This window comes from Schistocerca gregaria, chromosome 10 (assembly GCF_023897955.1).
Source record: "Schistocerca gregaria isolate iqSchGreg1 chromosome 10, iqSchGreg1.2, whole genome shotgun sequence".
NCBI lineage: Eukaryota > Metazoa > Arthropoda > Insecta > Orthoptera > Acrididae > Schistocerca > Schistocerca gregaria.
In genome coordinates this window covers 186,837,659-186,861,190 of record NC_064929.1, presented here as the reverse complement: position 1 = coordinate 186,861,190, position 23,532 = coordinate 186,837,659, and the positions used below count along the sequence as shown (strand labels likewise).

At 42.9% G+C, this 23,532-nt stretch overlaps 1 protein-coding gene and 1 non-coding gene across 2 annotated transcripts in view; both read right to left on the bottom strand.

Moving 5' to 3' along the window:
* Positions 1-23,532, bottom strand: part of LOC126293417 (sclerostin domain-containing protein 1-like) — a 412,128-nt gene that overhangs the window by 5,591 nt on the left and 383,005 nt on the right. The gene's annotated exons all lie outside the window — the stretch shown is intronic.
* On the bottom strand, positions 414-495 carry Trnaa-cgc (transfer RNA alanine (anticodon CGC)). Its single transcript has one exon. It is a non-coding gene; the product is annotated as a tRNA-Ala (tRNA).

Here is a 23,532-nt window from a genome sequence, read left to right as displayed (position 1 = left end):
ATGTTTAAAGTGAACTAGCTTAGTGTTGCTTCTTTTGCGTAGACTGCATGGCCCGCACAGAGTTTTTTTTCCTTTAATCTAAATTTTACGCTGTTCACAAACTGCAACAGCCTCTAAACTTTTCACGTTGATTGTGATATTTTCCGGAGGCACTTCTGGGTTGCATTAAAAAAGTATTGATATAATCAATCAACTTTAACTAGAATAAGAAGCGAAATATTGCAGTCAGTTTCGACCTGAAAGGAGGAGGAGATTAGTGTTTAACGTCCCGTCGACAACGAGGTCATTAGAGACGGAGCGCAAGCTCGGGTGAGGGAAGGATGGGGAAGGAAATCGGCCGTGCCCTTTCAAACGAACCATCCCAGCATTTACCTGAAGCGATTCAGCGAAATCACGGAAAACCTAAATCAGGATGGCCGGAGACGGAATTGAACCGTTGTCCTCCCGATTGCGAGTCCAGTGCGCTAACCACTGCGCCACCTCGCTCGGTCGGCCTGAAAGATTGGTAAATAATGTACCCTTAATCTTATTAATTGAAGCCAAAAAGAGGCGTATTACTGTTAATAATATAATTGAACAATAAAGTTCCAATTAAGGAAATGTAAAGCCAATATGAAAGGACCAAAAATCGATTCTGATCGCTTTTGCCTTCTTGTGGTGCAATTTCCATAGAAACTCCCAGTCTCTAACACATTTCTTCATATCCAACTGAGAAACGACCAGTTTGCTTTGAAACGTTTTACAATATACCGAAATATTTCGTTAAAATATTTGATCTCCTTTTTCTTCACCTCAGGGACTGAATATCGAAAAAGAGTGAGACACGTGTATATATATATATATATATATATATATATATATATATATATATATATATATATATATATATATATATATATTACTTATGACAGAGAAGCCAAATACAAATCTTAATAGATTAAGGTTTAAAAATGCTTTCATAATGAAAACAAAACATTTCATCCCCTATTTCACCCTATTAAGGGCTGCATTCCCAAAAACACTGAATCACATATTATTTATTTGTAAGTGAGAAATCAATCACAAATTTTCAGAGATACAGCATTGAAACACTTACAGTAGTTCTTTAAGAATGATTTAGTTTTTTAAAAAATTCACCCACTATTTCACCCCGATAGTCCGCTGCTCGTGTTCTCACGGTAGCGTTCTCGCTTCCCGAGCAAGAGGTCCCGGGTTCGATTCGCGGCGGGGTCAAGGATTTTCATTTGCCTCGAGATGACTGGGTGTTGTTGTGTCGTCCTGATCATCATCATTCATCGCCATTACGGTCGGAGGAAGGCAATGACAAACCACCTCCGCTAAGACCTTGCCTAGTATGGCGTGTGGGTATCCCGCATGGTCCCGTAACCTCAGAGGGGTTACATTTCCAAAAAATGTTCAAACACGTATGTCTTTATTTCTGACAGAGGAACCAAATATCAATTTTCGTAGGTCTAGCTTCAAAGTTGCCTTAATATGGCCATATTTTCAAAAAACCTGTCATCCCGTATTTCACCACCTTAGGGGTGGAATTTCGAAAAGTCCCTTCTTAGACTTAGCCGAGCGATCTAAGCCTCTGCAGTCATGGACTGTGCGGCTGGTCCCGGCGGAGGTTCGAGTCCTCCCTCGGGCATGGGTGTGTGTGTTTGTCCTTAGGATAATTTAGGTTAAGTAGTGTGTAAGCTTAGGGACTGATGACCTTAGCAGTTAAGTCCCATAAGATTTCACACACATTTGAACATTTTAAGCCGCTGTGGCCGAACGGTTCTAGGCGCTTCAGCCTGGAACCGAGCGAACGCTACGGGTGCAGGTTCGACTCCTGCCTCGGGCATGGATGTGTGTGATGTCCTTAGGTTACTTAGGTTTAAGTAGTTCTAAGTCTAGGGGACTGATGACCTCAGATGTTAAGCCCCATAGTGCTCAGAGCCATTTCAACCATTTGAACTCTTCTTAAACGACGCCAGCAGTATAATATTAGTATCCTGCCCAAATTTCGAGTTAGTCAGGACATTGCCTTTTATACCCTAATCAAAACAAGTTTTGCATCACCTCGGTTCCGGAACCTGTACAGAAAATTGGAATAGGAATCAATATAAACACTATTTCCGCCTTTTTTATTGCTCATGAAACCCACACATTGCGTGTTGTACCACCATACAGCCAGACCTTTCGATGTGGCGGTCCAGACTGCTGTTAACACCGGTACCTCGATACCCAGTAGCACGTCCTCTTGCATTGATGCATGCCTGTATTCGTGATGGCATACTGTCCACAAGTTCATCAAGGCACTGTTGGTCCAGATTGTCCCCCTCTACAACGGTGATTGGGCGTAGATCCCTCAGATTTGTTGGTGGGCCACGTCGTCCATAAACAGCCCTTTTCAATCTATCACAGGCATGTTCGGTAGGGTTCATGTCTGGAGAACATGCTAGCCATTATAGTCGAGCGATGTCGTTATCCTGAAGGAAGTCATAAGATGTGCATGATAGGGGCGCGAATTGTCGTCCATGAAGACGATTGCCTTGCCAATATGCTGCCGATATTGTTGCACTATCGGTCGGAACACGTCATTCACGTATTGTACAGCCAATACGGCACCTTCCATTACCACCAGCGGAGTACATCGGTCCCACAAAATGCCAACCCAAGGAACATCCGTCTTGCTGAACAGTGTCTAAGGCGTTCAGCCAGACCGGGTTGCCTCCAAACGCGTCTCCGACGTTTGTCTGGTTGAGAGCATATGCGAGACTCGTCGGTGAAGAGAACGTGATGCCAGTCCCGAGCGGTCCATTCGGCAAGTTGTTGGGCCTATCTGTACCGCGCTGTATGGTGTCGTGGTTGGAAAGATGGACCTCGCCATGGACGCCGGAAGTGAAGTTGAGCATCATGCAGCCTACTGCGCACAGTTTGAGTCGTAACACGATGTCCTGTGGCTGTACGAAAATCATTATTCAACATGATGGCGTTGCTGACACAGTTACTCCGAGCCATAATCCGTAGGTAGCGGTGATCCACTGTAGTAGTAGCCTTTGGGCGGCCTGAGCGAGCCATGTCATCGACAGTTCCTGTCTCTCTGTATCTCCTCCATGTCCGAACAACATCGCTTTGGTTCACTCCAAGCCGCCTGAACACCTTCCTTGTTGAGAACCCTTCCTGGCACAAAGTTAACAATGTGGATGCGATCGTCTAGGCACGAGCCGTCTACCTCCTTCCTGGTGGAATGACTGGAACTGATCGGCTGTTGGTCGCCCACCGTCTAATAGGCGCTGCTCATGCGTGGTTGCTTATATCTTTGGGCGGGTTTAGTGACATATCTGAACAGTGATACAATATCCACAGTCCTATCATACTTCTCTGAGGAGCTCCTTAAGATCCTTACTTCTGCTGAACACTCACTGTCTAGGACAACGTACTGCGTTCTGTTACTGAAAAAGTCTTCGAGCAACTCGCATACTAAGAAAAACCAAGACCTTAGGACACATATTAGTATAGAAGCTGAGGAAATGCTAACCTACATTCACAGCCTTTGTAGTTTTAAAGAAAGCATTCGGCGGTGTTGACTGGAATATACCCACTGAAATTTTGAAGGCAGCGGTGATAAATACAGGAAGCGAAAGGTTATTTACAATCTGTTCAGAATGCACAGTGCGTTTATAAAAGTTGAAGGGGAGCAATGGCTGAGAAGGGAGTTAGTGTTTGCGGCCTCTCCCCAGTGTTACTGAACCTGTACATTGAACATGAACTGAATGAAACCAAGGAGAAATTTGGCAAGGGGATTGAAGTTGCGGTTTGCGGCGACGTTGTATTTCTGTCGTAGACGCCAAAGGACTTCAAAGAGCAGCTGAATTTAATAGATAGTGCCATGTATAGCGATCATATGAACATCAGCAAAACTAAAACAAGGATAATGGAATGTAGCCGAATTAAATCTGGTGATACTGAAGAAATTAATCGGAAAATGAGGCAGTAAACTTAGTAGATGAGTTTTACTATTTGGACAACGAAGTAACTGATGATGTAAGAAGTGCAGAATACATCAAAAACAGAATGGAAGAAGAGAAAGCTTCTGAAAAAGAGAAATTTGTTTACACTGAATGCAAGTTTAAGTGCCAAGAAGTGTTTTCTAAAGATATTTACATAGATGATATACAGTTCAGACAAGAAGGGAAGCTTTTAAACTGCGGTGCTACAAAAGAGAGGTGAAGGTTAAGACGGATAATCGAGTAGCTAATGAGGAGGTACTGAATCGAATTGGGAAAAGAAGTTTATGGTCAACTTGACGAAAAAAAAAGGTCAACTTGGGTGGTAGGTTTGGGGAGTAAAAGGACTAAACTGTTGGGTTTTCAGTCCCTTTTTACGAGGTCACTCAGGTCTCGGATGAAAACCATACACCAACAAAGGGAGAGAAGAAAAAAAAGAAATCGGTCGATAGGACAAATCTCGAGTTGTGAAGGAATCTTCCACAAGGTGATGGAACAAGATGTGGTGGGATGAAAATTGAAGAGGGACACCAGTAAGGAGATTCTGTGAGAAATAGCCCGCAGAAGTTGTGCAGGTATGAAGAGATTTTCACAGGCCTAGTTAGCAAGTAGAGCCACACCAAACCTCTCTCCAGGCTGAAGACCATAGCAGCAGCAACAAGAAGAAGACCAGGTTAGGAGCTTCGGGCTCTTTTTTACATCTACATACACCCTCCGTAAGTTACCTTTGGTGTGTTGTGGAGGGTACTTGGTCTACCATTTGTGGCGAAACAAGCGCTGTATCGTTTGAGAGCGAGTGTGGTAACGCGTCTGTGCATAGCACTCAATTATTGCCACAAGAATGAAATTAAAAGCTGAAGTTGCTTTTTCAAACTTTGTCAACAGATACTTTAGTGTAATAATGTTTAAACTGTCAAGTATCAGATTGATTAGTTCAATATTTTACCTAAATACGACGTTTTAAGAAAAAAAATAAGTTGCGCTAAATAATAAAGCTAGGAAGCCAGAAATTGGTCATAATGTTGACATGTATGTCAAAATATTTTGGTCAGAAAAACTGAACGCGATAAATATTAGACTTAGAAATGTGAAAATTTGTATGACGCTTCCGTTCAAGATAAAAATAATTACTACGTGACCCCATTAAGCTACCTCTAACAGTTTTCGAGTAATGTACTGAAAACTAAATTTGGAACAAGAATGTCCTTATTTGTAGTAGATTAAGTATCTGTTATATTAATGCTAAAAAGTTTTGGTTACAGCACGTGATGAAACCTATTAAATAATACAGCTATAACAAGTTTTAGGACCTTGATGTTAATAACAACCAGATTAGATTAGATTAGATTAGATTAGATTAGATTAGTAGTTCAGAGGTCATGTTCTACTGTCAGTTCCGTTCTAAAAATTCTGGAAGGCAAAGATTTAATTCAGGCGAACTACAACTTCTTCTGTGGTTTTAACCAACTTACCTACATGCGTACAAAAATTACAAAGACTCTAATTTGATTCATGACATTGTTATTAAATATTGTGTGTCCTAGAAAGTGGCCGTTTAGAGACCGGTACCTTGTGCATAAGGCGGATGACAGCATCTGTTCCCTTGGCCGTCCGCTGCGCCACATATATAAATACAGCTCGAGAGGAAAGACTAGGCTTCACTTCGCACCCAGCCACCGCAAGATCAGCGTCAGTCAAACGCCGGAGTGCGCGCTGCCTCGGATGACGTCAGAGACAGGCTGTTACAAAACGCTTATTTTCAGTAATAATAGAAAGTGAACTCGCCAGGGCTGTACAACGCCCTGGATCGCTTAGATTTCGCAAAAGTAACTGTTAGTGTTTCGCCTGTAATGTTAACAAATCCGCATGGCAAATGGTGAAAGTTATTTTCCACTTTTGTGGCGAGCATTTATTTCGATTATCGGTAGTCAGGGCGAAAGACAATTTAGTAGGAACTTGCCGTGGAGGTGACCTCTGAAATGCTCATAGTGCTGTTCAGGATAGAGACTTACTGTCAGTATGAACGTAATGACTATTACAATGTTGTGTGTGTGAAATTTCACCAAATATATGTACCGATTAGAATTCAAAAACTAACATTTATAATCATAGCCTTGATCCCGCCGAAGAGGTAGAGAATAGAAACATTTCTTTGAGTGGGCTGGACAAGAAAGTGGGCTTGCAGACTGAGAACTATGGTCAGTACGTTTTCCATCGCTTTCTGCCTGGCCACAGAAATGCAGTAGTTGCCAGGTTTTCGTAAAAGACGGCGAACAATATTTACAATTCCAATTTCCTCCTATGAATAATGATGTAATAATTTAATCCGCTGCCCCACACACTGTAACTTTCCCCTTCTCCTGTTCCATTCGTGATGATCCGCAGAAAAGACGATTGCTAGTAAACATCGGTCTGAGCGTCAATCTAATTCTACCTTCATGGCTTTCTTCGATCTATGTACACTGAGGTGACAAAAGTTATGGGATAGCGATATGTACATATACAGATGGTGGCAGTATCTTGTAGGCCTACACAAGGCGTAAAAGGGCAGGACATTGGTGGAGCTGTCATTTGTACTCATATGGTCATGGTCGCATGACGGAAATTAACAGACTTTGAACGCGGAGTGGTAGTTTCAGCTAGACCCAAAGAGGATTCTATTTCAGAAATCGTTATCGTATTCAATATTCCGAAAACTACGGTGTGCAGAGGATACCAACTTTTAGCCATAACCTCTCCCCACGGACAGCGCAGTGACCTACGGCTTTCACTTAACGATCGAGAGTGGCGGCGTTAGCATAGAGTTGTCAGTGCCAACAGACAAGCAACAGACAAGCCGCAAAAGTCAATGTGGAACGTAGGCATCCGTTAAGACAGTGCGACGAAATGGGGCTTTAATAGGCTATTGCAGCAGACGATCGACGCGAGTGCCTTTGCTAACAGCGCGATATCGCCTGCAGCGCCTCTCCTGGACCCACAACCATATCGGTTAGACCTTAGATGACTGGCAAACCGTGGTCTGGCCGCATGGAGATGGAATGAGCGTTTGGAGACATTGGCCGGGAGACCCCTTATGGAGCAGGTCCAGCCCCCTCTGGTGAAGGTCTTACTACATTCGATGACACATTGGGCGACCTGTGCGCCGGATGGGGATGAAATGATGATGAAGACAGCACAACACCTAGTCGCTGAAAGAAAATTCCCGACCCAGCCGGGAATCGAACCGGGCCTGTAGGACGGCAATCCGTCAAGCTCACCACTCAGCTATCAGGGTGGACGCCTGGTCGCATGAGTGATTGAATTCGTCGCTGGCGAAGAAATTGTGCCGATTGGAAACCGTCAACGTTTGCTAAAGGTGTACGGAGGCGGTACAATAGACTTGAGGAATGTGAGGTGATCGGTACCACGGCATTTTCAAGGTAGTGAAGAGGCTGTGCATGACAAGCCACAGCCCAGTCGATCCTCACGTCTTGATCAACTCATCCGTGCTGACCAGCAGATAACGACCAGAGAATTGTGTTGGTTCAAATTGCTCTGAGCACTATGGGACTTAACATCTATGGTCATCAGTCCCCTAGAACTTAGAACTACTTATACCTAACTAACCTAAGGACATCACACAACACCCAGTCATCACGAGGCAGAGAAAATCCCTGACCCCGCCGGGAATCTAACCCGGGAACCCGGGCGCGGGAGAGAATTCTGTGAAAAGCTAATGTCGACTCTACAGCACTGGAAACAATGCTGGAACATCTTTGTCTGTGCGAGATGGGTTCTGCAGATGTTCACAGAAGAGCAAAAGCCCATCGAATGGAAATTTATCGGGGCCTGCTGGACCGATATGAAGTTGAAGATGGCAGTTTTTCGAATAGCATCGTCACCGGAGATGAATGAGACGTGGTGTTACCATTACATGCCGGAATCCAAAAGACAGTCCACAGAATGGCTACATGCGAATTCTCAGTCAAGGAAGCAATTCAAGACACAGCTGTCTGCAGGCAAAGTGATGTGCACAGTCTTCTAGTATAGCCAGGGTGTATTTCTTTTGGATGTCCTGGAGCCTGGAGAAACTGTCAGATCAGCACACTCAAGACGACACTCACTAGGCTGAAAGCCAAAATTTTCAAGGTGAGGCCAGAGAAGAAGACCTACACTACTGGCCATTAAAATTGCTACACCAAGAAGAAATGCAGATGATGAACGGGGCCGGCCGTTGTGGCCATGCGGTTCTAGGCGCTTCAGTCTCGAATCGCGCGACCGCTACGGTCATTGGACAAATATATTATACTAAAACTGACATGTGATTACATATTCACGCAGTTTGCGTGCATAGATCCTGAGAAATCAGTACTCAGAACAACCACCTCTGGCCGTAATAACGGCCTTGATACGCCTGCGCATTGAGTCAAACAGAGATTGGATGGCGTGTACAGGTACATCTGCCCATGCAGCTTCAACGCGATACCACAGTTCATCAAGAGCAGTGACTGGCGTACTGTGACGAGCCAATTGCTCGGCCACCATTGACCAGACGTTTTCAGTTGGTGAGAGATCTGGAGAATGTGCTGGCCAGGGCAGCAGTCGAACATTTTCTGTATCCAGAAAGGCCCCTACAGGACCTGCAACATGCGGTCGTACATTATCCTACTGAAAAGTAGGGTTTCGCAGGGATCGAATGAAGGGTAGAGCCACGGGTCGTAACACATCTGAGATGTAACGTCCGTTGTTCAAAGTGCCGTCAACGCGAACAAGAGATGACAGACGTGTAACCAATGGCACCCCATACCATCACTCCAGGTGATAAGTCAGTATGGCGATGACGAATACACGCTTCCAATGTGCGTTAACCGCGATGTCGCCAAACACAGATGCGACCATCATGATGCTGTAAACAGAACCTGGATTCATCCGAAAAAATGACGTTTTGCCATTCGTGCACACAGGTTCGTTATTTAGTACACCATCGCAGGCGCTCCTGTCTGTGATGCAGCGTCAAGAGTAACCGCAGCCATGGTCTCCGAGCTGATAGTCCATGCTGCTGCAAACGTCGTCGAACTGTTCGAGCAGCAGGTTGTTGTCTTGCAAACGTCCCCATCTGTAGACTCAGGGATCGAGACGTGGCTGCACGATCCGTTACAGCCATGCCTGTCATATCGACTGCTAGTGATACGAGGCCGTTGGGATCCAGCACGGCGTTCCGTTATTACCCTCCTGAACCCACCGATTCCATATTCTGCTAACAGTCATTGGATCTCGATCAACGCGAGCAGCAGTGTCGCGAAACGATAACCCGCAATCGCGATAGCTACAATCCGACCTTTTATCAAAGTCGGAAACGTGATTGTACGCATTTCTCCTCCTTACACGAGGCATTACAACAACGTTTCACCAGGCAACGCCGGTCAACTGCTGTTTGTGTATGAGAAATCGGTTGGAAACGTTCCTCATGACAGCACGTTGTAGGTGTCGCCACCGGCGCCAACCTTGTATGAATGCTCTGAAAAGCTAATCATTTGCATATCACAGCATGTCGCGTGTGTAGCACGTCATCTTCGTGGTGTAGCAATTTTAATGGCCAGTAGTGTATATAAAAATTAAGGGTGTACCTCATGATATGAAGGTTACTGAGAAGATAAATCTTTTCTTTATGTTAAGATAATAACATTCATCATCGCTTGGACATATATTTATGATTAAAGCAAGTGGCGGCTTGCATTATTATTGTATGATTATACAGTTGCAGAACTGTCGCTGGAAGCAGTGGCAGCCATTGAACATTTGGAAATATGCATATAGAGCGACAAGAAGTTGAACAACCACAAAAAATTAATCGCAGGGAAAACTTGATGCCGGACTGAGGTTCATTGGAAGGACCCTCAAGAGCTGCAGTCCACCGGAACAGAAAGTAGCTTACAGAACCCTCATTCGTACCATACCTGAATACTGCTCGTCAGTTGGGATCCATATCAAATAGGATTCATTCAAGAACTAGAGAAGATCCTAAGGAAAACAGAGCATTTCGCCACAGTAATTTTTAGTGGGCGCGAAAGTGTCGCGGACGTAATCAGCTAACTCTGGCGGCAGACGTTACAAAAGAGGCGTCGTGCATCACGGTGTGATTTTTGTTCAGATTCCGAGAGCATGCGTTCCTAGAAGAGTCAACCAATATATTGCTTTCTCGGAAGTATAGACCATGAAAGAAAAATTAGAAGCTACAGTTAGACACATTAGAAATATAAAAAAAAGTCTTACTCCCCACAAGCCGGCCGGGGTGACCGAGCGGTTATAGGCGCTACAGTCTGGAACCACGCAACCGCTACGGTCGCACGTTCGAATCCTGCCTCGGGTATGGATGTGTGTGATGTCCTTAGGTTAGTTAGGTTTAAGTAGTTCTAAGTTCTAGGGGGCTGATGACCTCAGAAGCTAAGTCCCTTGGCGCTCAATGCCATTTTACTCCCCACATTTGCTACTGAACAGGCAGAGTCAGCTCAATTATTCACACCTTTTACATGCGAACAATATGTCTTCTACACGTGAGTGAACCTTGGTGCCGTCATCCATACGTAGATAACACAAATATCCATTCCTATGCACATAGGACTTTTCAAGCACACTGAAGAGCCAAAGAAACTGGTAAATGTGCCTAATATCGTGTAGGTTCCCAATGAGCACGAAGAAGTGCCGGAACACGACGTGGCATGGACTCGACTAATGTCTGAAATAGTGCTGGAGGGAATTGACTCAATGAATCCTGCAGAACTGTCCATAAATCCGTAAGAGGTGGTGGAGATCTCTTCTGAAGAACACGTTGCAAGACATCCAAGATATGCTTAATTATAAAAAAAAAAATTCTTCCAAAAATACAGCTTCAAGAACATAGGTGACTGGTTTCGGTCATATCACATTACCATCATCAGACCTGTAATTTAATTTAGAAAGTAATAGAAACCTTACTAGATTGACAATAAAATATGACAAAATGCTTATAAGGATAAAATACAATAAGACTTGTTATACCCATGGCAACCTTCGAAAGTGGTAAGTGGAGCACTCTTCTCAGTTGCTGTGATGTCAACTGGTGCCAGGAAGTGACGGTCATACGCTTAAATACCTCTTCTCCCTCTACCTCACATCAACCAATCAGTGAAAACGGGTTCACATAATCGTCAAAACGTAACAAAACAAAGTACAATAATAGCATAAAATAGTTATGTATAAAATATTCTTTAAAACCATGGAACTGCTGAAATGTTGTATAAAATATCAATTAAAAGCTTTAAAAATAACAGTACAGGTGATGTATACTCAGTGTGCCCTCTATGGGCTAAGGTGGTAGTACCACAATGGTTTCAAAGTCAATGATGTTGTGAAGGTCTTTGGTATTGTGGCATCATATCGATATGTGAGTTGAGACTTGACTGCAAGTATACACCTATGCTAGATTTAGTTTGTCTGTCTTATATTAACATTATTTGGCACTGGAGATATATGTAATAAAGGAATCATCAGCTGCAGAATGGTATGATATTACATACATTTTTCTTAAACCTCATAAAACTGATTTACTAAAAATGGAGTTATATTTCGTAACATTTCTAGTTGGAAGTTTGAGATTGTGATATAAATATTTATGTACTGTTCTAAGGCACATTTCTGCCATGGATAGAACTGGGTCCTGTGATTTTTTGGAACAAAATAGTACATATGTGTTCACAGAATTACGTCAAAGAGATAATAAAAATGTTTTTCACGAAAATCCAACTGTTCATTGAGAAGCAGTGACGGTTCATCTCTATAATGGGCATATATCTCGATCTCCTCCAAAATATTTAATAATAAGCCTTTCTTAGCGTAATGAAGGACTTGTAAATTCTGTTGTACCGTCCCTTCGGCATGCTTATTAAATGTTATGTGATGTCCGAAGCCTGATTTTGTTCATGTGGTACATGATGTATGTTCTTTGTATCGTGTGGTAAAGCTCCGGCCTATTTGGCCAATGTGTATTTTTCTATACTTACCACACTGGATCTTGTAAACCCCTGATCTAAGACATCTATCGTTATCGTTACCTACAGTATGTCTTAATTTATTTTGCAAAGTATTGTTAGTTTCAAATGCTATTGTTATTTCAAAGTTCTTAAATAAATTACTGATCCTATCTGATATGTTCCCCATGTAGGTCAGGCGTGCACTACACGCCGGAAGCGGCTACGAGGGTAGCGGAGTACGTGTGGAGTGCACATGGGGTTTTTTTAGGTTAGAGAATTCCCTCCCTAGGCCCGACAAGACGCCTCCTGAGACGCGGCAAGGCAGGAGTAGGCAAAATGCAACAAGGAATAACAATATTAATGTGCTAATAGTAAACTGCAGAAGCGTCTATAGAAAGGTCCCAGAACTGCTCTCATTAATAAACGGTCACAACGCCCATATAGTACTAGGAACAGAAAGTTGGCTGAAACCAGACGTAAACAGTAATGAAATCCTAAACTCTGATTGGAATGTATACCGCAGAGATAGGCTGGACAGTGAAGGGGGAGGCGTGTTTATAGCGATAAGAAGTGCAATAGTATCGAAGGAAATTGACGGAGATTCGAATTGTGAAATGATTTGGGTGAAGGTCACGGTTAAAGCAGGCTCAGACATGGTAATTGGATGTCTCTATAGGCCCCCGGGCTCAGCAGCTGTTGTGGCTCATCACCTGAAGAATAATTTTGAAAATATTTCGAGTAGATTTCCCCACCATGTTATAGTTCTGGGTGGAGATTTTAATTTGCCGGATATAGACTGGGAGACTCAAACGTTCATAACGGGTGGCAGGGACAAAGAATCCAGTGAAATATTTTTAAGTGCTTTATCTGAAAATTACCGTGAGCAGTTAAACAGAAAACCGACTCGTGGCGATAATATATTAGACCTTCTGGTGACAAACAGACCCGAACTATTTGAATCAGTTAATGCAGAACAGGGAATCAGCGATCATAAAGCGGTTACTGCGTCGATGATTTCAGCCGTAAATAGAAATATTAAAAAAGGTAGGAAGATTTTTCTGTTTAGCAAAAGTGACAAAAAGCAGATTACAGAGTACCTGACGGCTCAACACAAAAGTTTTGTCTCAAGTGCAGATAGTGTTGAGGATCAGTGGACAAAGTTCAAAACCATGGTACAATATGCGTTAGATGAGTATGTGCCAAGCAAGATCGTAAGAGATGGAAAAGAGCCACCGTGGTACAACAACCGAGTTAGAAAACTGCTGCGGAAGCAAAGGGAACTTCACAGCAAACATAAACATAGCCAAAGCCTTGCAGACAAACAAAAATTACGCGAAGCGAAATGTAGTGTGAGGAGGGCTATGCGAGAGGCTTTCAATGAATTCGAAAGTAACGTTCTATGTACTGACTTGGCAGAAAATCCTAAGAAATTTTGGTCCTATGTCAAAGCGGTAGGTGGATCAAAACAAAATGTCCAGACACTCTGTGACCAAAATGGTACTGAAACAGAGGATGACAGACTAAAGGCCGAATTACTAAATGTCTTCTTCCAAAGCTGTTTCACAGAGGAAGACTGCACTGTGCTTCCTTCTCTAGATTGTCGCACAGTTGACAAAATGGTAGATATCGAAGTAGACGACAGAGGGATAGAGAAACAATTAAAATCGCTCAAAAGAGGAAAGGCCGCTGGTCCTGATGGGATACCAGTTCGATTTTACACAGAGTACGCGAAGGAACTTGCCCCCCTTCTTGCAGCGGTGTACCGTAGGTCTCTAGAAGAGCGAAGCGTTCCAAAGGATTGGAAAAGGGCACAGGTCATCCCCGTTCTCAAGAAGGGACGTCGAACAGATGTGCAGAACTATAGACCTATATCTCTAACGTCGATCAGTTGTAGAATTTTGGAACACGTATTATGTTCGAGTATAATGACTTTTCTGGAGACTAGAAATCTACTCTGTAGGAATCAGCATGGGTTTCGAAAAAGACGATCGTGTGAAACCCAGCTCGCGCTATTCGTCCACGAGACTCAGAGGGCCTTAGACACGGGTTCACAGGTAGATGCCGTGTTTCTTGACTTCCGCAAGGCGTTTGACACAGTTCCCCATAGTCGTTTAATGAACAAAGTAAGAGCATACGGACTATCAGATCAATTGTGTGATTGGATTGAGGAGTTCCTAGATAACAGAACGCAGCACGTCATTCTCAATGGAGAGAAGTCTTCCGAAGTAAGAGTGATTTCAGGTGTGCCGCAGGGGAGTGTCATAGGACCGTTGCTATTCACAATATACATAAATGACCTGGTGGATGACATCGGAAGTTCACTGAGGCTTTTTGCAGATGATGCTGTGGTGTATCGAGAGGTTGCAACAATGGAAAATTGTACTGAAATGCAGGAGGATCTGCAGCGAATTGACGCATGGTGCACGGAATGGCAATTGAATCTCAATGTAGCGAAGTGTAATGTGATGCGAATACATAGAAAGATAGGTCCCTTATCATTTAGCTACAAAATAGCAGGTCAGCAACTGGAAGCAGTTAATTCCATAAATTATCTGGGAGTACGCATTAGGAGTGATTTAAAATGGAATGATCATATAAAGTTGATCGTCGGTAAAGCAGATGCCAGACTGAGATTCATTGGAAGAATCCTAAGGAAATGCAATCCGACAACAAAGGAAGTAGGTTACAGTACGCTTGTTCGCCCAATGCTTGAATACTGCTCAGCAGTGTGGGATCCGCACCAGGTAGGGTTGATAGAAGAGATAGAGAAGATCCAACGGAGAGCAGCGCGCTTCGTTACAGGATCATTTAGTAATTGCGAAAGCGTTACGGAGATGATAGATAAACTCCAGTGGAAGACTCTGCAGGAGAGACGCTCAGTAGCTCGGTACGGGCTTTTGTTAAAGTTTCGAGAACATACCTTCACCGAAGAGTCAAGCAGTATATTGCTCCCTCCTACGTATATCTCGCGAAGAGACCATGAGGATAAAATCAGAGAGATTAGAGCCCACACAGAAGCATACCGACAATCCTTCTTTCCACGTACAATACGAGACTGGAATAGAAGGGAGAACCGATAGAGGTACTCAGGGTACCCTCCGCCACACACCGTCAGGTGGCTTGCGGAGTACGGATGTAGATGTAGATGTAGATGTACGTCATTTTTGTATATTTATGAGCTCCTATTAGTGGTATACTTTGTGATTGTTTCATTTTATTAAACATAATGTCAACTTGACGTGTATCAAAAGAATCGTGAGTCATAACCTTATGTTATAAAAAAAGAAACAACTATTCTGAAACTGAGTGCGAAGACCAATTCTTTTGAGATACATCAAGTTGACATTATGTTTAATAAAATGCAACAATCACAAAGTACATCACTAATAGAAGCTCATAAATACACATAAATGACGTACATGGGGAACATATCAGATAGTTGACATCACAGCAGCTGGGAAGAGTGCTCCACCTACCATCTTCGAAGGTTGCCATGGGTATAACAAGACTTATTGTATTTTATCCTTGTAAGCATTTTGTCATATTTTATTGTCAATCTAGTGAGGTTTCTATTAGTTCCTAAATTAAATTACAGGTCTGATGATGGTCATGTGATATGACCGAAACCGGTCACCTATGTTCTTGAAGCATATGTGGTGTGATCAAGGCCGAATTTTTGAAACAAAAATTTAAAAAAAATTTTGATCACTGTACCAAAAATGTTTATTAAAAATGCTTAATAATGTTCATGTCTGGAGAGTTTAGTGGCCAGTGTAAGGGTTTAAACCAGAAGAGTGTTCCTGGAGCCACTATGCAGCAATTCTGGACGTGTGGAGTGTCGCATTGTTCTGCTGGAAAATGCATACTGACCATCAACGTTCTACCACCGTACTTTTCATCTTGCGTTCTCCTGAAAGCTTTAATTGTAGTTATGTTATTAACTGACGTTTAATTATAACAAAATGTACGAAGAACATTGCATTTATTATGGATCTTCGGTCTACTGTTGCCTTGAAACGTCGTACTTCCACAACACGCAAGTTACAATAATTCTTTAACCACCAATATGACGTTCCCCGTCATTTTATCGCAAGAAATCACACAATTAACGACGGGACTTTTGAGAGATCCTTAGCTTTCTGAAGCTTAGAACGGGAAAATTATATACATATAGGGTTCAACTCGAAGCCAAAATGGCGTCTCGCGCTTCTGTACTGAAGAGAGATGGCACGAATGTGACGTAGGTGGCTCTTTGCCATTTGATTGGTCAACGTTCGGAATATTTGTCATGCCAGATATTGCTCTGCACCATAGACCATAGATAACATAGACTGCACATACTTCGTTATACTGAAACCAACATCTAAGTCATGTGACTCGGGAACGAAGCCTAGTATCGCACTACGCTTTTATAGTGCAAAATTTATGACATTTTTTTACAGATCAAATGTTGTGCGGTTGTGCTTCTTACTAGAAGCTGAAATAAAGACCTTCACATATGCTCTGATAAGTCTTTTTTTTTTGTATCCTACAGATTAGGTAAAGTGCCGAAAATTACAGTTGTTGAGCCGTGAGGTTCGATCAGCGATATTCCCGCCGTCATCTTTCCGGTGGTGTGTGCAGAGCGCGCGGTGGCGCCACATACCGGACCGATCGGTAAGTGAGGGCTAAGCTCTAGCAAGTAGCGTGGAATTTTGTTTTGGGAGTCCTGGCTGTAAAGTCGTTTGGGAACCCTGGCGGACAGTACAGGCGCCGTGCGAGGCAGCAGGAAGAGCGCATCTGAAAGGGGCTGTTTACCCGGGAGACGGCGCCGTAACAAATGTCGCCGGCGTGGAAGCAGTCTCTTTACTGGGAAGCCTTTGGTGTATTTCGCTTGCTACATGTCTCCTGGCCCCGGGATCTGCGGCGGCTGGCTTCGTCGAACAAGCAAGAGGGTGAGGGCTTTGCTCGTGCTGTAAGTTGTGACCGGAATCGACTACTGGCTTCTGTGCTGTTGACTTCGTTTTCTTGGCTGTCCGTTGCTACTCCTACTGACAAGGGAACCTCCCCATCGCACCCCTCTCAGATTTAGTTATAAGTTGGCACAGTGGATAGGCCTTCAGAAACCGAATACAGATCAATCGAGAAAACAGGAAGAAGTTGTGTGGAACTATGAAAAAAATAAGCAATATATACAAACTGAGTAGTCCATGCGCAAGTTAGGCAACATCGAGGACAATGTGAGGTCAGGAGCGCCGTGGTCCCGTGGTTGGCGTGAGCAGCTGCCGAACGAGAGGTCCTTGGTTCAAGTCTACCCTCGAGTAAAAAGTTAAATTTTTTATTTTCAGACAATTATCAAACTTAAGGCACTCACACATAAACAACTTCGCTCTTCAAAATTCCAGGACATGTCCAGATTTTCTTGGACGTATGCAGGATTTGACGGTCTACGCACGGAAAAATTTGAAAACGGTAAAACATATGTTTTGACAGAGCACAGGGAAAACTGCGGGACTGTGAAACTGTTGCATTCATTTGTTGCAGTGTATGTGACAAACTCTTATGTTTTCATTACTTTTTTGGGAGTGATTATCACATCCACAAGACAACCAAAATCGGGCAAGGTAGAAGAATCTTTTTATCCATTCGCCAAGTGTACAATTTAGGTGGGTCGACAACATATTTCTGTCATGTGAAGCACATGCCGTCACCACTGTCGTATAGAATATATCAGACGTGTTTTCCTGTGGAGGAATCGGTTGACCTATGACCTTCCGATCAAATGCTTTCGGTTCCCATTGGCGAGGCAAGTCCGTTCGTCTACTAATCGCATGGTTTTGCGGTGCGGTCGCAAAGCACAGACACTAAACTTATTACAGTGAACAGAGACGTCAATGAACGAAAGGACCGATCATAACTTTCCGAAAGTAAAGAAAGTAAACATTTCACTCGAGGGAGGACCTGTCGTTCCGCAGCTGCTCAAGGCTGATCAACGGGACCACGGCGCTCCGGAGCTCACATTGTGCTTAATGTTGCCTATCTTGCGAATGGAATACTCATTTTTTATATTTTGCCTATTATTTTCATAGTTAAACACCACTTTTTTCTGTTTTCTCGATTGATCTGTGTTCAGTTTTTCAAGGCCTACCCACTGTGCCAACATATAACTAAATCTGAGGTGGGTGCGATGGGGAGGTTCCCTTGTGAGTCTGCCCTCGAATGTGTTTAATTTCAGCTTGCTTAGTACGCAATACTCCAGTGAGAGCTGTATGTCATGCGACGATTAACATTTACTAGGGCCTGGAGTGCTGATACATTCTGTTTGTAGATTCTTACTATCACTGTTTAACCGTCATTGAAAACAGTTTGGCTGGTCCTCGTCTAAGTGCCGCCTGGTTATTGTAAGTTTAGCTAGCCATTTGCTATAGATATATACATGGATAAAAAAATTTCCCTGGATATATTTTGCCGTGAATTGCAATAACATTACTGTTACGTTTCTATGTGAAGTAATAGTGTGTCTGAGAGACACGTGTCTATTTCTAAATGATAAGTTTCATAAATTCTTACGAGCTGCTAAAAAATGTGTGTGAAATCTTATGGGACTTAACTGCTAAGGTCATCAGTCCCTGAGCTTACACAATACTTAACCTAAATTATCCTAAGGACAAACACACACACCTATGCCCGAGGGAGGACTCGAACCTCCGCCGGGACCAGCCGCACTGTGCATCACTGCAGTGCCTAAGACCGCTCGGCTAATCCCGCGCGGCTTTAACAGTTACTGAGAGGCCAGTTGTTTCTGTGTGTTTACATAGTTTCAAACTGATTCTATTAATGAAAATACAAGAATTCCTTCAATGTCAGTATGTGGATATTGTAATTCTGATTTAATCACAAATTTAAGTGTGGCTATTTGCTGCAAGTCGCGGGAGGGGGGACTCGATACACCGTTAGCCTGCACGCTAGTTACTGACATTTTGATTTCATTTTATCGGGACTTCTGCTGGTTGTCTTGCTAGCGGGTGCGGGGTCCTGGGTTGTGTCCTGCTTCTGCTGTTGTGTATTTTCCGTCCCCTTTTCCCGCTCGTGCCGGCTGGCCGTGTATCTAGTTCGCTCGTGGCTTAATGTATAATTGGCCACACGCACATAATAATTTGTACTGCTTAGCTGATGTTCAATAATAGCTTGATTAATTCTATAGATGATGTGCTTTAATCAATTATTGTGTTTCTAGTTACTTAAGTCAGATGTCAGTCTGTTGTAGACACCCTCTAGCTATGGGATTTTTTGTGCCTGTTCGTGACGGTCGCTGCTCCCGTTTGGGGGTCCATGCCGAGCCTGTATTGGAAACAGCTGAGTGAGCGGGTGTCAGCTTCTGCGCGTAGTTTGTTGAATCCCACGAGATTGCTTGGTCACCTGATATTTTATATTTTATATCCTACATTGTAGGGTGCCTGACATGGTTGTGTGCCATGGTATCTGATTTGTTGTTGCCTGTACTGTGAATTACTTTGGTAATACCAAAGAACCTGACGTTATGTACGTAAAGGAATTTCCTTTCTTACAAAGGCTTACTAAAGCGTTTCACATATATTCTTGTGGAATCGTTAGAAATTATTTTGTCTTCCGCTCCTGTGGAAGCGGCGAACTACAAGAATTCATAGTGCAAAAAGAAGTATACACTAAAGAACAGTCATTCTGTCGCCTGTTAAAAGAACTGTCAATACCTTTCAACTTGACCACATGTAAGACAGTAACCACTGGTTTATCAGGAATTTCGGAGAAAGTAGGTTAACTGCACTACTACATGTGTAAGAGTAGTACTACAGTAATTTAAATAAGTCACAGCTGCAAAATACTAACGCGAATTCTTTACAGACGAATGGAAAAACTAGTAGAATCCGACCTCGGGGAAGATCAGTTTGGATTCCGTAGAAACATTGGAACACGTGGGGCGGTACTGACCTTACGACTTATCTTAGAAGAAAGATTAAGGAGAGGCAAACCTACGTTTCTGTCATTTGTAGACTTAGAGAAAGCTTTTGACAATGTTCATTGGAATACTCTCTTTCAAATTCTGAAGGTGGCAGGGGTAAAATACAGGGAGCGAAAGGCTATTTACAATTTGTACAGAAACCGGATGGCAGTTATTAGAGTCGAGGGGCATGAAAGGGAAGCAGTGGTTGGGAAAGGAGTGAGATAGGGTTGTAGCCTCTCCCCGATGTTATTCAATCTGTATATTGAGCAAGCAGTAAAGGAAACAAAAGAAAAATTCGGAGTAGGTATTAAAATCCATGGAGAAGAAATATAAACTTTGTGGTTCGCCGATGACATTGTAATTCTATCAGAGACAGCAAAGGACTTAGAAGAGCATTTGAATGGAATGGACAGTGTCTTGAAAGGAGGATATAAGATGAACATCAACAAAAGCAAAACGAGGATAATGGAATGTAGTCGGGTTAACTCGGGTAATGCCGAGGGAATTAAATTAGGAAATGAGACACTTAAAGTAGTAAAGGAGTTTTGCTATTTGGGGAGCAAAATAACTAATGATGGTTGAAGTAGAAAGGATATAAAATGTAGACTGGCAATGGCAAGGAAAGCGTTTCTGAAGAAGAGAAATTTCTTAACATCGAGTATAGGTTTAAGTGTCAGGAAGTCGTTTCTGAAAGCATTTGTATGGAGTGTAGCCATGTATGGAAGTGAAACATGGACGATAAATAGTTTGGACAAGAAGAGAATAGAATCTTTCGAAATAAGGTGTTACAGAAGAATGCTGAAGATTAGATGGGTTGATCACATAACTAATGATGAAGTATTGAATAGAATTGGGGAGAAGAGGAGTTTGAGGCACAACTTGACAAAAAGAAGGGACCGGTTGGTAGGACATGTTCTGAGGCATCAAGGGATCACAAATTTAGCATTGGAGGGCAGCGTGAAGGGTAAAAATCGTAGAGGGAGACCAAGAGATGAATACACTAAGCAGATTCAGAAGGATGTGGGTTGCAGTAAGTATTGGAAGATGAAGAAGCTTGCACAGGATAAGGTAGCATGGAGAGCTGCATCAAACCAGTCTCAGGACTGAAGACCACAACAACAACAAGTTAAATGGTCAAAATCAACACTTGAGTTCAGCTATAAATGAGAGAAACTGCAAGTATCAGCTCTACTTCGCACAGCGCGTAATGACGGGAACCCAGGTTTCTGCTCAGTCACGTGACTGATGTTTTCAAGTGTTAACACGGCACGGCAGAGGTAGCGACATGCGCGGTCTGCGTTATACAGGGTGAAGTGGAATAACGTAGTCAATGATCGACGTATCAAAAAGATATATAGATACTGTTAATCATCGCGAAAAATAGAGTAAGAGAGCGTTTTCAAAATTTTGAATATCATAATTTTCATCCTGACCTTCATTGATATCCTTTCACCTTGTATTTTAATTCCCCTCCTGAACCTTTCTTTAGTTTTCCACCATTGCTTCCTCGATGTACAGATTGAAGAGTAGGAGCGAAAGGCTACAGCCTTGTCTTACTCCCTTCTTAATATGAGCACTTCGTTCTTGATCGTCCACTCTTATTATTCCCTCTTGGTTGTTGTACGTATTGTATATGACCCGTCTCTCCCTATAGCTTACCCCTACTTTTTTCAGAATCTCGAACAGCTTGCACCATTTTATATTGGCGAACGCTTTTTCACGGGTCGACAAATCCTATGAACGTGTCTTGATTTTTCTTTAGCCTTGCTTCTGTATATTATTCTTGTAAGCAACTTTGATGCATGAGCTGTAAGCTGATTGTGCAATAATTCTCGCACTTGTCAGCTCTTGCCGTCTTCGGAATTGTGTGGGTGATGCTTTTCCGAAAGTCAGATGGTATGTCGCCAGACTCATATATTCTACACACCAACGTGAATAGTCGTTTTGTTGCCACTTCCCCTAATGATTTTAGAAATTCTGATGGAATGTTATCTATCTCTTCTGCCTTATTTGACCGTAAGTCCTCCAAAGCTCTTTTAAATTCCGATTCTAATACTGGATCCCCTATCTCTTCTAAATCGACTCCTGTTTCTTCTTCTATCACATCAGACAAATCTTCACCCTCATAGAGGCTTTCAATGTATTCTTTCCACCTATCTGCTCTCTCCTCTGCATTTAACAGTGGAATTCCCGTTGCACTCTTAATGTTACCACCGTTGCTTTTAATGTCACCAAAGGTTGTTTTGACTTTCCTGTATGCTGTGTCAGTCCTTCCGACAATCATATCTTTTTCGATGTCTTCACATTTTTCCTGCAGCCATTTCGTCTTAGCTTCCCTGCACTTCCTATTTATTTCATTCCTCAGCGACTTGTATTTCTGTATTCCTGATTTTCCCGGAACATGTTTGTACTTCCTCCTTTCATCAATCAACTGAAGTATTTCTTCTGTTACCCATGGTTTCTTCGCAGCTACCTTCTTTGCACCTATGTTTTCCTTCCCAACTTCTGTGATGGCCCTTTTTAGAGACGTCCATTCCTCTTCAACTGTGTTGCGTACTGCGCTATTCCTTATTGCTGTATCTATACCGTTAGAGAACTTCAAACGTATCTGGTCATTCCTTAGAACTTCCGTATCCAACTTCTTAGCGTATTGATTCTTCCTGACTAATGTCTTGAACTTCAGCCTACTTTTCATCACTACTATATTGTGATCTGAGTCTATATCTGCTCCTGGGTATGCCTTACAATCCAGTATCTGATTTCGGAATCTCTGTCTGGCCATGATGTAATCTAATTGAAATCTTCTCGTATCACCCGGCCTTTTCCAAGTATACCTCCTCCTCTTGTGATTCTTGAACAAGGTATTCGCTATTAATAGCTGAAACTTGTTACAGAACTCAATTAGTCTTTCTCCTCTTTCATTCCTTGTCCCGAGCCCATACTCTCTTGTAACTTTTTCTTCTACTCCTTCCCCTACAACTGCATTCCAGTCGCCCATGACTATTAGATTTTCGTCCCCATTTACATACTGCATTACCCTTTCAATATCCTCATACACTTTCTCTATCTGTTCATCTTCAGCTTGCGACGTCGGCATGTATACCTGAACTATTGTTGTCGGTGTTGGTCTGCTGTCGATTCTGATTTGAAGAACCCGGTCACTGAACTGTTCACAGTAACACACCCTCTGCCCTACCTTCCTATTCATAACGAATCCTACACCTGTTATACCATTTTCTGCTGCTGTTGATATTACCCGATACTCATCTGACCAGAAATCCTTGTCTTCCTTCCACTTCACTTCACTGACCCCTACTATATCTAGCTTGAGCCTTTGCGTTTCCCTTTTCAGATTTTCTAGTTTCCATACCATGTTCAAGCTTCTGACATTCCACGCCCCGACTCGTAGAACATTATCCTTTCGTTGTTTATTCAATCTCTTTCTCATGGTAACCTCCGCCTTGGCAGTGCCCTCCCGGAGATCCTAATGGGGGACTATTCCGGAATCTTTTGCCAATGGAGAGATCATCATGACACTTCTTCAACTACAGGCCACATGTCCTGTGGATACACGTTACGTGTCTTT